Source organism: Peromyscus maniculatus, chromosome 8, assembly GCF_049852395.1.
Source record: "Peromyscus maniculatus bairdii isolate BWxNUB_F1_BW_parent chromosome 8, HU_Pman_BW_mat_3.1, whole genome shotgun sequence".
NCBI lineage: Eukaryota > Metazoa > Chordata > Mammalia > Rodentia > Cricetidae > Peromyscus > Peromyscus maniculatus.
This window is the reverse complement of record NC_134859.1, coordinates 101,170,443-101,185,216: the sequence shown is the minus strand read 5'-3', so window position 1 is coordinate 101,185,216 and position 14,774 is coordinate 101,170,443.

The following is a 14,774-nucleotide window of genomic DNA, read 5'->3' as shown; positions in this document are numbered from 1 at the left end:
TAGCCTGAGGATGTTTGCTTAACGTATAATAACAGGGCTCTTTCGGGTCTTGACTCCAAGATGGACAAAAAGAGGAGAAACAACGGTCTCACTAACAAGGACCACAGCTGTGTGTAGCAGATTTACTGTAAGCGCTGTGCCCGGAGCATGACCTCAGACAAGGCCATTAAGAACTTCATCATCCGGAGCGCAGTAGAGGCATCTGCCATCACGGACATGAAGGAAACACGTGTTTTCAGTGTGTAGGTGCTTCCCGAGCTTTGTGTCAAGCTGCATTACAGCCTGAGCTGTGCCATTCAGAGCAAGGTGGTCAGGGGCGGATCTCAAGAAGCCCGGAAGGACCAAACAACCTCACCACAACGTAGACACGACCCACGACCTCCACCGTGTCAAGAGCTGATTTCATAAGAATAGAAGAAAAGCCATCTGAGGAAAACAAAATGGAAATTATATATAAAAAGAAAAGTAATAACATGGGAGTCAGGAGGATTCTAGAACAGTCTTTCTGCAATGTTGGCACTTAGAGTGCTTCTTTATTTTCTTTTCCTTTCTATTTTTTTAAATATTTATTTTATGTGCACTGATGTTTTCACTCCATGTATATATGTGTGAGGGTGTCAGATCCTCTGGAACTAGAGTTACAGACAGTTGTGAGCCACCATGTGGGTGCTGGGAAATGAACCCAGGTCCTCCGGAAGAGTAGCCAGTGCACTTAACCACTGAGCCTTCTCTCCAACCCCCCTTTTTCCTTTCTTTTGTTCTGTTAAGATAGGATCTCATTATGCAGATTTGTTATGGAGCCCAGGCTGGCCTAGAATTCGTGATCCTTCTGCATCTATAGCACAAGGGCTGGGATTACAGACCCACACCACCATGCCCAGCCCCCCTAGTTTACTTAGGAGAATTGAGTGAGCCCTGGATCTACTATCAGAATGAGATTTCTGAGGAGGAGGGCAGGGAAGCCAGGCATGATGGCATGTGCCTTTAATTCCAGCACTCAGGAGGCAGAGATAGGCAAATTTCTGTGAGTTTGAGGACAGCCTGGGCTACAAGAAGCCCTGTCTCAGAAAATGAAAGAAGGGGGCTGGGGAGGTGGCTCGGTGGGTAATGCTTGCTCTCTGCAAGCATGAGGACCTGAGTTTGAATCCCACATAAAACGGTGGGCCTGATTGTATGTGACTGCAGACCCAACACTGGGGAATGGAAAGAGGCACCATCATTTCTGACCTCCATTCTCCAATCAAGCTGTGTTCTGCTCTCCTTCAGGACTTTCCAGAGCTGGATCTTAGGAATTCAGGAACCCTGGGGAGGAGGTAAACCGGTCTGTCAGAGTACATGAAGCAAGCTTCAAGGCACCCTTACACCCAGATAAGGCTCAGCTGGAGAAAGATTTAGGAAAAGATCTATGCTGGTTGGGTTTCTTTTTTTTTTTTGTCAACTTGACAGGAACTACAGTCACCTGGGATGAAGAACGGCCTCCCTCAGATCCTCAGATGGCCCTGTAGGCGAGCCTGGGGGCTTTTTCTTGTTTGTTGACTGATGTAGAAAGGCCCAGCCCACTGTGGGTGGTACCATCTCTGGACACGTGGTCCTGGGTCGTATAAGAAAGCAAGCTGAGCGGGTCACAGGGAGTAAGCCAGTCAATAGAGTTCTTCCATGGCCTCTGTCTGCATCAGTTCCTGCGTCGGCTTCCCCCAGTGCTGGCCTTGACCTGTAACCTGAAATTAGTGTTTTATCACAGCAACAGAAGACAGCTCAGGACAACACCTCTCCCCTCAGTCATGGGTAAGGTATGGAAAACTGCAAGGGGTACCCTGAGACACAGAGGTATGACAGCTGAACGCCACCTATGCACAGCACAGCACGGCCAACGGAAAGAGAAATTTCTAGAACTTGCAGAAAAGGCTGGAAGGAGAGGGAAATACCCAGTGGGGGTGGGGGGTGGGCTTACCCTGCTCTCCTCCCATGCCATTCTCCTGTCTGAGCCCCTTGTAATCCAAACCCAATTCCCAATGAGAATTTGAGGGTGCTGGGGTGCAGCCCATGGAGAGAAGACTCCCTGTGGGGTAGAGAATAAGGCAAGGCATAGACATGAGGGTAGGGCAAATAAGAGCCAACAGGGCACATGACAAAGTCTCCTGGTGTTACTGTCCCCATGGAAAGTACCCTGCTCGAGTCCACCGCATGTGACATGTACTTCCTGTACAGTATCCTCGGCGTCCCCAAAGGGTGAAACAGTAGGATTTCATGAGGTGTCGTGGCATTTCTATTCATTGCTAGCACTGCCACAAGCCTGCGCTGAGACCCCGCTGGTATATCAGTCAATCCTCACAGCACCCCTAAGGCGTGGAAACACCCCATCCTACCCACAAATAAGGTTCATTCCCTAAAGAGACCTGTTATGGAGACACCAGAGCCAGGATTTGGACCCAAGCCTCACCAAGTGCTACAGTGTCCCTTATTTTAACCAGTGAGCAGCTTTGTCTCAAAGTTTAGACACTACTCAACCCAGAAGAGGAAGGTTCAATACTTGGGGGAGACTCTCAAACTCTGGGTGGCAGATCAGCAGGAGTCATTTGGTCAAAGCCTCTGCCATCATATTAGCCAGAGAGGATACGTGAATGAATGAGCATGTCAGTGTTCTGGCCAGATTTCATGTACGGATACAGAAATTTGAGTCGGATATGATTTCATATGTAGCCAAATAGCATTCTGATTTGTTTGTTTCCCACCCCCACCCCCTGACTCCCCAACCATTTTTAGCTCAAGAGACACAGAGAAATAGAATGAACTAGTGGTTTTCTGGTGTCTAGTGTGGCATGGAATCAAATACACACTCACTGGACCTCTGTACGTTTTTGGTGTAGACCCTGGATGAGGTAGGCAGGTTAGAGTAATATTTCCCCAAATTCACATCCGCTAGGAAAGTCAGAAGTTGGGTCTTTCCAAGTGTAATTAGTTAAAAGGAGGAGAGGACACAGGAGACATCCAGGAGGGAAGGCCATGTGGAGGCAGAGACAGAAGGCAGGCATGGTGGCAGAGGCAGACCAGTCCTCGGGGCTCGATGGCCAGCCAAGCCTAGCCTAATAGACAAGTTCCAGATAAAAGTGAGAAATCCTGTTTCAGAACAAGGTAGACAGCACCTTAGGAACGACACTCAAGGTTGTCCTCTGGCTTCTGCATGCATATGCAATAGGTGTGTGTGCATGCCACACATTCATACACACGTGCAGTGCACAAACCCACTTGGTTGATAGCAAGTGATGCTGATGCCACCACAAGCCAGTGATGGAAGAGTTGCCAGGAATTGTTAGAGGTTATAAGAGGCTCCAGCCCAACACTCTTGGGTTCCCTACCACCCTAAAAAGTACCCTGCAGACCCCTTGGTTTTGACCTGCCAGTCTCTACATCTGTGGAGAATACATTTCTGTCGGTGTAAGCCACATCATAGTTTGTGGTCACTTGTCACAGCAGACCCAGACCCTACCTAAGAAGCTGTGCTTGGATTTGATGTGAGCATCCCTTTTCTCCAGGAGTTTGATTCAATAAACTTACAGGGGCTGATGGGATCCCAGAGCCAGGGACCTCAGGCCTCTGTTCCCGTTCCTCCTCTAGCAATATTAAGTTTCTGTAGAAAATGCCAGCCAGTCCTGAGTTAAATTGGCAATTATAGGATGCTTCCTTCCTGCCTCTCCCTAGCCCCCCCCCCCATTTAAATTGTTTCCACCTCTCACAGAGAGCCAAGCCCATCCTTCCCAAAAACTCACCAGCAAAACACTAATCCCGGATGCTGGGGGCCAGAACTGGGGGCTTCTGCCCTCTGAGGGGAGCACAGGTGAGTGGGTAGCGCAGAGAACACAGGCAGCCTGGTTGAGATGGAGGGGGGTACCTTTCTTGGCTGGTACCAGGCCTGACACGTGGGAGGCAGAAGCAAGCATCCTGGCGGCGTGGTGGCGTGGACTTCATCTCCCTCACCCCACTCTGGGATTGCAAGAGTGAAGAGCAGACTAAATTCACCACGTGTTCTAGAAGTCAACAGTCCCACCGTAGATAGAGGAAGGGAACCGGAAGCCATCAATGCAGGGGAGCATCATGATAACGCTCTCCAGGACACTGCTATGCTTTACAGAAATGCATTCATTTCGTGTCACAGTGACAGAAGAGTGACGAAGACAAGCCTGGTAATCTGCTAAGAGGAGACAGAGCGAGGGATGCCCGAGGCAGAGTCAATGCCTGGAGACCATCACAGACAAAACATAGCTTAAACAGAGCTCAGCTCCCAGGGGCGATGGGATCTGCCCACCTTCCTACAGAGACCCGAAACAGAGGCCTTGCCTGACTCCTGGGCCTGGGACACTCAGCCAGGGGCTGTTGGGTGGAGATAAGTATGATCCAGCTTAAGGCCCCTGGGACCACATAGAAATAGTGTGGACAATCTCAACAGAGTTTGCTTCCATGGCCTTTGTCCTTTAAAGGATTTAGGGAAGCCTTGGGAAGATTTGGATGGATGGGAACAGCGAGAGGTCGCAGAAGCCACCCCAGAATTAGTCCGGATGTCCTTCTTAGACTGAGACCCGCGGGGAGGGGCAGAAGAAGGTGGCTGAGGGTTGTGATAACCACATCTGACTGCAGTTGTCCAGCAGCCTCCCGCCCCCACCCGGTCCTTCCCCTGTAATCAGCTCGCTGCCTGTGCTTGCCTGGCCCCACCCTCCTGCCTAGACCAGTCCTGCAGACACGGGGGCTGTGAATCAGAGGCGAGCTCATTTCTGCAGCCTTCCGTGGTTCTCGGGGTAAAGGCGCTGCAGGGTTGTTCAGGTCAGGATGCTTGGATTTCACCATAGTGGGAGTTCCTGGGGTTCTGCCCCAGGGAGCTTCCCCTGGGGGGACACACCCTCCGTCACCCAGGGAGCAGGCAACAAGGAACTTCATGAGAAGACTCTAAGGGAAATGACAGCTCAGGAAAGTGACTCAATGGCTAGTGACAGCGGCCTCTTCTGAGGCCGGCACAGGAAGCACACCGGCCATTCTGGGGAACCCGCTGGCCTCTTAATAGGGGCTGCTCCTAATGGCTGCTGACATGGGGAGATGAGAGCCTGAGGCTCTCAGGTTCCTCTGAGTTTGAAAGGCTCCGAAGTCAAAGTTATGTAAATCCCCATTCTCATGTTTAAATACTAGCAACTAAAAACACCGCATATATCTAAGACATACTTGCGACAGATTGAGTCCTCTAAAAATGGCTCCAACAACCTCCTGCCTTAGATACTCTTGACGTTGCTCCATCAAAAAGGTAGGGTTCAAAAACTGGATACGGAAGCTGGAGAGGTGGTTCAGCAGCTAAGAGCACTGGCTGCTCTTCCAGAGGTCCCGGGTTCAATTCCCAGCACCCACATGGCAGCTCACAACTGTCTGTAACTCCAGTTCCAGGGGACCCAATACCCTCACACAGACATACATGCAGGCAAAACACCAATGCACATAAAATAAAAATAAATTATTTTAAAACAAAAACAAAACTGGAGGGCTTGAGAGATAGCTCAGTGGTTAAGGGCACTGACTGCTCTCCCAGAGGACCTGGGTTCAAGTCCCAGTACCCACATGGCAGCTCACAACTGTCTGTAACTCCAAGATCTGACACCCTCACACAGTCTATATACATGCAGCAAAGCGCCAATGCAAATAAGAATTATATTAAAAACAAAAGCAAAAACTAGATTCGGTGGGCAGTGCCTGATGTTCCAGCACTTGGTAAAGTAGGATTGAATTAGAACCCGGGTCTGGGGTGTAGTTTAGTGGTGGAATGTTCACTTAGCACATGTGTGAGATCTTGGGCTTGATACCCAGTATGGTGCTACACAAGCAAATAAATCTTAAGAAGGGGATGAGGTTCCTGTTGCCTTCCTTTTAACCGTGAATGGAAGTGTGATGTGTCGATTCTAAGGCTGGGTTGTTGGGGTTTTGTTTCTTTTTTGAACTTGTCTTTTGGTAACAGAATTTCACCCCATAGCTCAGGCTAGACTGGAACTCACTATGTGGCCCAGGCTGGTTCCCAACTTGAGGCAATTCCCCAGCCTCGGCCTCTTAAGTACTGGGTTTACAGATATGAATCACCATCTCAACCTTTTAGGTCATTGTTGGGAATCGATTACCTGATCTCAAAAAAAATCCTGCCTTGGTTTCGTTTGCAGTTGCTGTGACAAAATCTCAGCACTCAGGGGCCCAAGGCAGACAGATCTCTGTGAGTTCAAGGCCAGCCTAGTCTACATAGTGAGTTCTAGGTCAACCTCAGCTGTGTTGTAAGATCCTGTCTCAAAACAAAACAAAACAAAAAACCACACCAAACCAAACAAAACAAGAGCCCTGACAAATGTAATTTAAGGGCTTAAGGGAGGAAAGAGTTTACCCCCACCTCCCTACAGTTCAAGGGAAAAAAACACCACAATAGTGAAGTCAACAGGACAGAAACTTGAACTAGCTGGTCATGTTCTATCTACATGTTAGGAAGCAGAGAGCAATGAATGCTTCTGCTGCTGCTGCTGCTTTAAAAAGTCTAATTATTATTTTTTTATGCGTTTGGAGTGGTTTACCTGGATGGATGTCTGTACATCGCATGCATGCCTTGTGCCCATGGAGGCTAGAAGAGGGGACTGAGTCCCTTGGAACTGGAGTTACAGACAGTTGTGAGCTGCCATGTGGGTGCTGGGAACCAAACCTAGGTCTGGCAGCCAGTGCTTTTAACCACTGAGCCATCTCTTCAACCCACCTTCTCCTTCTTATACAGTCCAGGATCCCAGCCCAGGGAAGAGTGCCACCAGCAGTGAGTGGGTCTTCCATCCCAATTAACCTAATCAAGACAATCCCCCATTGACATGCCCAGAGGCTCACCTCCCAAATGACTCTAAATCTCATCAAGTTGATGACTGAGATTAACCATCACAAGTTCTGACCCCCCAATACCTGCAAATGTGGTTTTATTTGGAAATAGGTATTCTACAGATAATTGAGTTAAGATGAGGTCACTGGAATCAGCATTAATCCAACATGACTGGTATCTACATAAAAGAAGGAAAACTTGAACCAGGCACGGTGCTGTGTATCTGCACAGTAATGAGTAGACTGAAGCAGGAGGATTGCAAGCTGGAGGCCAGCCTGGTCTACTGAGCGAGTTCCAGGACAGCCAGGACTGTTACACAGAGAAACCTTGTCTTGAAAAACAAAACAAAACAACAACAACAAAAACACCCTTGTAGCTGAATGAGCAGCAGCCCTGGGGTGGGTGGGTGGGGTTGGCGAGCTCATTCTCATCCCAGATTCTGCTAGCCCTGTGCTTTTCGACTGTCCCATCACCCCTCTGGATTTTATTTTCTGTTCTGTGAGATAAGCAGCTTCAGCAATCTCTTGCATCTCATTCTCCCCGAAGTAGCCAAATCATTGGCTCAAACCATAAGGATGTGGGGATGGGGGGACAGCAAGATGCCTCAGCAGGCAAAGTGGTCACCAAGTCTGATGATGACCCAAGCTCAATGTTCTGAGACCCACATGATGGAAGGAAAGAGAGCAGATTCCTAAAAGTTGTCCTCTCAACTCCACATGTATGCCATGGTACATGCATATTTACACACACACACACACACACACACACACACACACACACACACCAAATAAATGACACAATAAAAAATTAAAAATAAATGAATAAATAAATTGTGGCTAGAGAGATGGCTCAGCCTTTAAAAGTACTGGCTGCTCTTCCAGAGGACTCGGAGGGGGGATTCAATTTCTAAGAATCCACATGATACCTCACAACCATCTGTAACTCCAGTTCCAGGCGATCTAACAGCCTCTCTCCAGAGGCACCAGGCACGCCTGAGGTACACAGACACATGTGCAGGTAAAACACCCATACACAAAAATAAAAACAAATAAGCTTGAAATAAATAGTAAACATTAAAAAGAAGAGAGAAGTTCACATTTCCATATCTTCAGTTCATCATATTCAGTTGCAAAGGCCTTTTGCCCTAGCCTTCTACGATACTCTCCGGGGACCTTGGGCTAAGTTTCACTTTGCTGGAGGACCCCTTAATGACAAGAGAGATGTCCTTTGCTATTCTGGTGCTCTGAGCTCAGGGCCTGGGTCCCGGGCACTCCAGTCCACTCCACCCTCACTGTGAGCTTACTGAATATGTCTCTTCCTTCAACTACAAGTGCTTTCTGAAGAGCAACTGACTCGTGGAGATGACAGAGAGCTTGAGAGAGGGCCAGCGTCCTGAGGCATGAAGCTGTCAAGCCGGGAAGTAGAAATCAGCCTTGACATTGACTCGGCTGAGTTATTTATTGTCATGACTCAAAAGCTTCCTGGGACTAAAGGACACACACACGTACACACACGTGTACACACACGTGTACACACACACAAACACACACACACACACACACACACACACACACACCTCCAAAACCATGTTTAGGAAACTAAAAACTCAAGAGAAAGGAGAACAGTCACAGGGACAATGTCACCACATCGTCTCTTCACCCTTCCGCTGCAGATACTGGCTCCACACATGATCTCATTGACAATCAGTTCTGAGTTGATTTGTCTAGACAGGAAAGTGAGACCGATGTTTCCTACAACCTTTATTTTTCCCCCAGACAGACTCCCTTCTACACTCAGAGGTTGGGACCATGCAGGCTGAGACAGAAATACAAAAACATCCAAAGCCCAGCCCACCCTGAGATGTTGAGGCTCAGCTTGAAGAGAGAAAAGAGAAGCTAGAGGAGTTTCCTAACCAAAGACATAGACACCTGAACCTCCCACTTCGAGGAGACTGTTCCTCTAAGCCAGTGGTTCTCAGCCTTCCTAATGATGCGACCCTTTAATGTAGTTACTTGTGCCCCCAACCATAAAATTATTTTCGTTGCTACTTCATAACTTTAATTTTGCTACTGTTATGAATCATAACGTAAATATCTGTGTGTTCTGATGGTCTTGGGTGACCCCTGTGATTTGACCCCCCAGGGGTCGTGACCCACAGGTTGAGAACTACTGCTCTAAGTATTGATGACAGCTGAGCAGAGGTGTCACATCGCGTTGGGTCTCAGAGGATGCTGAGTGATGCCTTCAGTTCTAATCAGCTTCCTCTTCCCTCCTGGGCTTTGCAGTGAGCTCTAGGGATCTAGGGAGCGATTTAATTGGCAGTGGCAAAGGTAGTAATTTTAGCCATTACCATGGCCTTCTAGAAGTACCTAGAAGCAGGCTGAGTCTCCTTAAAATGATATTGAAGTTTTCTGGGCAGAGACTAGTCTGCCATTTTGGTAAAAATGATGTCCAGTCTCTCTGGTAACCCCCCTTTGCCCACCATCCTCAACCTATTCATGATCCCTTATATAGCTAGAATCTTCCTTCTCTCCTGCTTCCCATAGAAGAGCCATGGTTACAGGGGCCTTCATAATTTGGGATTGGGACTTTCCTGGAGTATCATGTTAGGCCAATTGTTCAGTCTTCCAGTTCTTTTAAATTACTGTTGTATGTATGCATGATGTGTGTGTTAGCATTTAGACATCTGTACTGGCCTGCCCTTAGGGTCCTGAGGGGATATATCCTCAGCTGCAGTCACTAGGAGCACCTTCTTGTGAGCATTTGCTACATTTCCTTATAAAAGGTGGGCCTTGCCCACCTCCCATCTCTCTCTTTCTCTTCCTTTGCTCTGGTCCCCAGGGATCAGTCTCTGCCCCTTCTCTCCCCTCCCCTCAATAAACCTCCCACGTGGGCCCTGTTGTATGGTGTGACTCCTTCCCGACGTTTTAAAAATACAACAGTGTATTCATGAGTGTGCATGCCCCTGGGTGCACCTGGAGGTCAGCGGCAACTTCATGGCGTTGGTTGACACTTCCACCATTAGGTGGGTTTTCTAAGTGTTCCTACTGAAGGCATGTTTGCCAGGAGAGAAGAAAGGCCTCCTTCTTCCAGGGGTGCCTGTCCTTTTCCATCACTCTAGGCCTAGGAGAGTTCCAGCTAACAGGGGCTGATCTCCCCCAGCAGAACTGAATCTCTGCCTAGCTCTGCCAGCTGCTGAGAGACAATGACGAGAGAGCCACACCGCAGTGGAGAAGCCCCCCAGAGTTCTTAGCAGATGCTCAGGCCTTAGTGCCTAGAGTGTGGTTGGTAGTAGAGTCCTTGCTTAATCCGAATGAGGCTCTGAGCGCCATCCCAGCATAGGAGGATGAGATGTAGTGGAGGCCTGCCTCCTGTTACAGATAACGCTGCTAACGGTTTTCTGTTAGCTCAATTCTGGGAAACATTGATGGCAGTGGACCAGTTTGTGCAAAGATGGATCCCAGGGACCAAGCCAGGTCCAGCTGGCACTTGACTTTGAGACTGCTTGGTGCCTCCTGTGTGTGCCTCCTAGACTCTGATTAGCCATAGCCTCCTTTTGCTACACACCAATACCAGAGGGTATGTGCCCATGTGGTGCCCATTGCACAGGCCTGGGAGAGGTCATGTGATTCCCTCAGGTCATGCCACGACAAGCTGGGATTCACACTTAGGATCCCTGTCTCCAGGGCCTGTCTTCCTAATCTAGGCTTGTAGACACTAGGGCACCAAGAGGAGGCCTGCTAAGCAGCAAGCCTGGGCTCTCTCTGTCTCTCCTGGGCTCCAGAGGTCACTCACTCAGTGAATTCCTTCCAGGGGCAATTCTTCCAAGACATACTGTCTCTGGTTGAAATTTATGCCACTTTTGTCAGGAGCCCAGAGCTCTGGCTGCCTCTTTCTTGCCCCCTCTCTTCAGTCTCTTGAATAAAAACCCTCTGCCTCCGTCTTGGATATGTCCCAGCTCAGGATCGAGGAGCCTGTTGGTAACAAGGGTGCACAGTGACACTGGGGTTTTGTTGGCAAGCACTGGCAAACAGGCTCAGCCTCCTATCCTCAAGAGAAGTGGCAGGAAGCAGGCATAGAAAGATTCATTCAGTGAGGCCACGCTGGGAAGAACACGTGATGAAGTCCGCTGAGCCCACCAAGTCCTTCTTTTGGGCTACTGTCATGAGGTTTGGGTTTGAACAGCGGCCTAAAGGCATGCATAGCTAAGTAACCCTGATCAAGATGTGATCCTGCCCGCCACTGGTTCATCATCTCCTCAGCTCTAGTCCCTCCCGAAACATGGTCCTATACATCATCAAAACTTCATCAAGAGTCTCTGGCTGTCACTAGGCTTCAGCCTCTCCCTTCCCCCAGCAAGGGATTCCTGGGAAAGGTTTAATTCTCTAGGGACCATTGTTTCTATAGTTTGAAAGCACAGGCCTGTCTTCCACCAATTCTCTCTCCAGAACGCTCCATCTTTTCTCTCATAGAGAGATGGAGGAAACCTGATTTAGCAACAGTAATAGTAACTTGGGTCTAACCTTGAGCCTGACAGATCATCAAGCACCATCCAATGCTTGGTCCCCCTGCATCTGAACAAGAACTCCTGTGGCCTAGAACTTCTTCACAGATGTGACTCAGTGAGACCAAGCAACACCCCCAAGTTCTCACACCTAGGAAAGTACAAACGACCTGTTTCTGGCCGCCTGAGGCCAGGCCTCATTTCTGGAAAGTTCCACAGCCTGTCTGCTCTGTTATCTTCCCTTCATCTACCCCAGCCCTCCTTTGGGCCTACCTCACCCCCAGTGTCGCCCCGTCCCCAGAGGGTCCTCTGACACAGAGGTGGTACCAGAACCCACGTGAGCTCCTCAGGGCTGTCGTGCTGTCCCAGTGTCTGGCCCTGCAGAGTTGACAGAGCACACATGGGGGGGGTGGGGGGTGGCCAGAGTTCAATCTAAGACAGGGCTTCTTAAATTTTCCCTGCTCTCAACTCCATTCTGCCCACGAAATTTTTGTGTGACCCCCCTCCCAATATAGATGGATATGTAAAATAAATATACAAATCAGGCATTTGGTAATAGTAAATCACACATAAATTTGTTTTAAAACAATCTTGGGGGATGCATATAATTTTGCCATTTATTAAAGGAAGATGAAAGCAAATCTGTATACTAATGAGATGGATATGCTTGTTTATTTCTTACATAAATAATTAAATGTTGGATGAATACTTGACACTGCAGGGTGCATATAGTGCATCTTTCAGCATCTTTCAGAGTTGATGGATATTTTGATTTTCTAACAGTCAGTAATGACAACATCATTTTGCATGAATATGCAGCACAAAATGGCAGAAGTATGTTCAGGGCCATTTCAGAAATTGTTGAAATTCTGCCCTAATCCCAAGCCAAAATTCACATAATGTTTTTTAAATTTTATTTATTTATTTATACAATAATTAAGTCAACCATTCAGACAGCAATGTTTACAATCAAGTACTCTAACTTAACACGTCCCAGTAGACTGATTTGGGGGGCAGTGCTGGAGAATGGCTCAGAGGTTAAGGGTATGCACTGCCCTTGCAGAGGACCCGGGTTCCATTCTCAGCTCCCACTTTGGGTGGCTCACATCTATCTGTAACTCCAGCTCCAAGACATGACACCCTCTTTTGGCCTCTAAGGACACTTGAATAAATAAATATACACAATCACACAGAGATACACATGCACATGATTAAAATTAAAAATAAAAATATTTTCAAAGACATATTAATTTGAAGCTTACATGCTGAGGAATAATTATAGGAAAACCTTTTAAAAATTAATTTTTATGTGTATGGGTGTTTTCCCTACATACATACAGGTCTGTGCACCATGTGTGTTCAGTGCCCAGGGAGGCCAGAAGAGGGCGTTGTATCCTCTGATACTAGAGTTACAGATGTGGGTGCTGGGAATTGAACCCAGGTCCTGTGGAAGAGCTCTTAACTGCTAAGTCATCTCTTCAGCTCCATTTGTAGGGAAACATTAAAAGTCATCTGCAGTCAGGTGGTGGTGGTGGTGGTGGCGGCGGCGGCGGCGGCGGCGGCGGCGGCGGCAGGGAGCAGCGGCGCACATTTGGGAGGCAGAGGCAGGTAGAGCTCTGTGAGTTCGAGGCCAGCCTGGTCTATACAGTGAGTTCCAGGACAGCCAGGGCTATATACACAGAGAAACCTTATCTGGAGAAGGAAAAAAAAAAAAGTCATTTGTAGGGAATCTTTATTCACCTGTACCAGCAGAGAGCCTTGTGTGTGTACAGTAAACACACTATAATTCATAACATACAATTGTCTAGAATCTGAGTGGAGGCAGCATTTGCTGGTATTTTGTGGTGTGGCAGCATACACTGTACAAAGAACAGGTGCCTCATGCTCAGCGCCAAGGCTGCAGTGACGTCATGCAATGCTACCAGGGCAAGCCGGGCTAGGGAAGCACCTTGGATTCATTACGGGTACTTTGGTCATTGTGCTCTCAGACCCCGCCTTTTTCTAGTGTCTCATTTTTCTCGGCCCCTGGTTACAGTCCTCCACAGTTGAAGGAGGCATGACCTACAGAAACTGCGACAAGCCAGCTCTGGCTTCCCATCACTCATTCCTTCGGAAACAGAAGAGCTAACTACCCTCTTGAAGATTCAAACTGGGAGTCTGACTCCCCTCTGTCCCCAGGAAACTTGGGAGGGAACCTTGTCTAGCTTCCTAGGAAGCTCTGGTCATCTAGACCCCAGATGTGTCTGGGCCTGGAGCCTGGGTCAGAGAGCCCCCTGATGAGGCAGGTACTCTAACCCCGCAGTGGGGGTAGGGGCAGGCTCTGTCCTCAGTACTATTTGGTTAGCCTGGGGATTTTCCCAGGTGTTCCATTAGAGGTCCGTCCAAGCCTTGGAGGTGCCCCAGGTGGTTCCCAAGAACTGGGAACCAAAAAGGTCTTTGTCCTGCGGCAAGAAAGTGAATTAACCCAGAGCCCAAGCCACAGACAATAATAGTTCCTGACCTGGGTCACTCAGGCTCCAACCTCAAACTCTCAGACACCAGGCTCTCGAAAGGATTCTGTTGCAGGACCTCAGGTCTGTTTCATGTCAGTGGTAGAAGGGTCCAGGATAGAAAGAGATGTGAGGATAACAGCGTTCTCCTGGGAAGGGGCTCTGGAGACCAGCTCACTCCATAATGGAAGTGAGGGGTGGTGGGCAAGGCTTGATGGTAGAGTGCCTGTCTAGCATGGCACAGGCCCAGGTTCAAATCCCAGCACGACAAAGCAGGGAGACAAGCCTCGCCCAGAACCACACTGTATGGAAAACACCAGGGCAGGCTGAGTGTGGTTTCCAACTCCTCATTAAGGAAGTGGGATTAGCCAATCCTTTTAAGGCTGGGGCAACATAAGGTGAACTAGCATCCCGGTGTTAACACCAAGAGGTATGCCTCGGGCTTGGGGGATGCTTTGGAGGAACAGGCCCATGCAGCTGCAGGAACCGCGCATGCTCGAACTCCAAAGGCAGGCTCCAGCAGCCTGGGACAGGCGGAGACACATGCCCAGGCCTAAAGGCTTATAGGTCAGGTTACACCTTAAAGGTTCAGTTAAGACCTTAAATCCCTCCCCAAACTTTGGGGCTTAGCACTTGCCAGAAATTTCCAGCGAGGCATTCAAGCCTCCAGTTAGTCTGGTTGATTTCGCCTGACTATCCACAGATGGCACCAGCCTAAAGCGTTAGGGAGAAATTTACCTTCGGTGGAGTTTTTGGAGAAAGATGGACAGGGTTGGGACTGTAAACAGCTGGGAGAAATTAGCATTTTCTTTTGTTCATCCTCTTACCCTTGATGAGTGCTAAAAGGAGGTGGTCTAGACCCCCCACGGAGAGGAACTAGTTTCCACCAGGCAGTTTGAGGACTGGGACC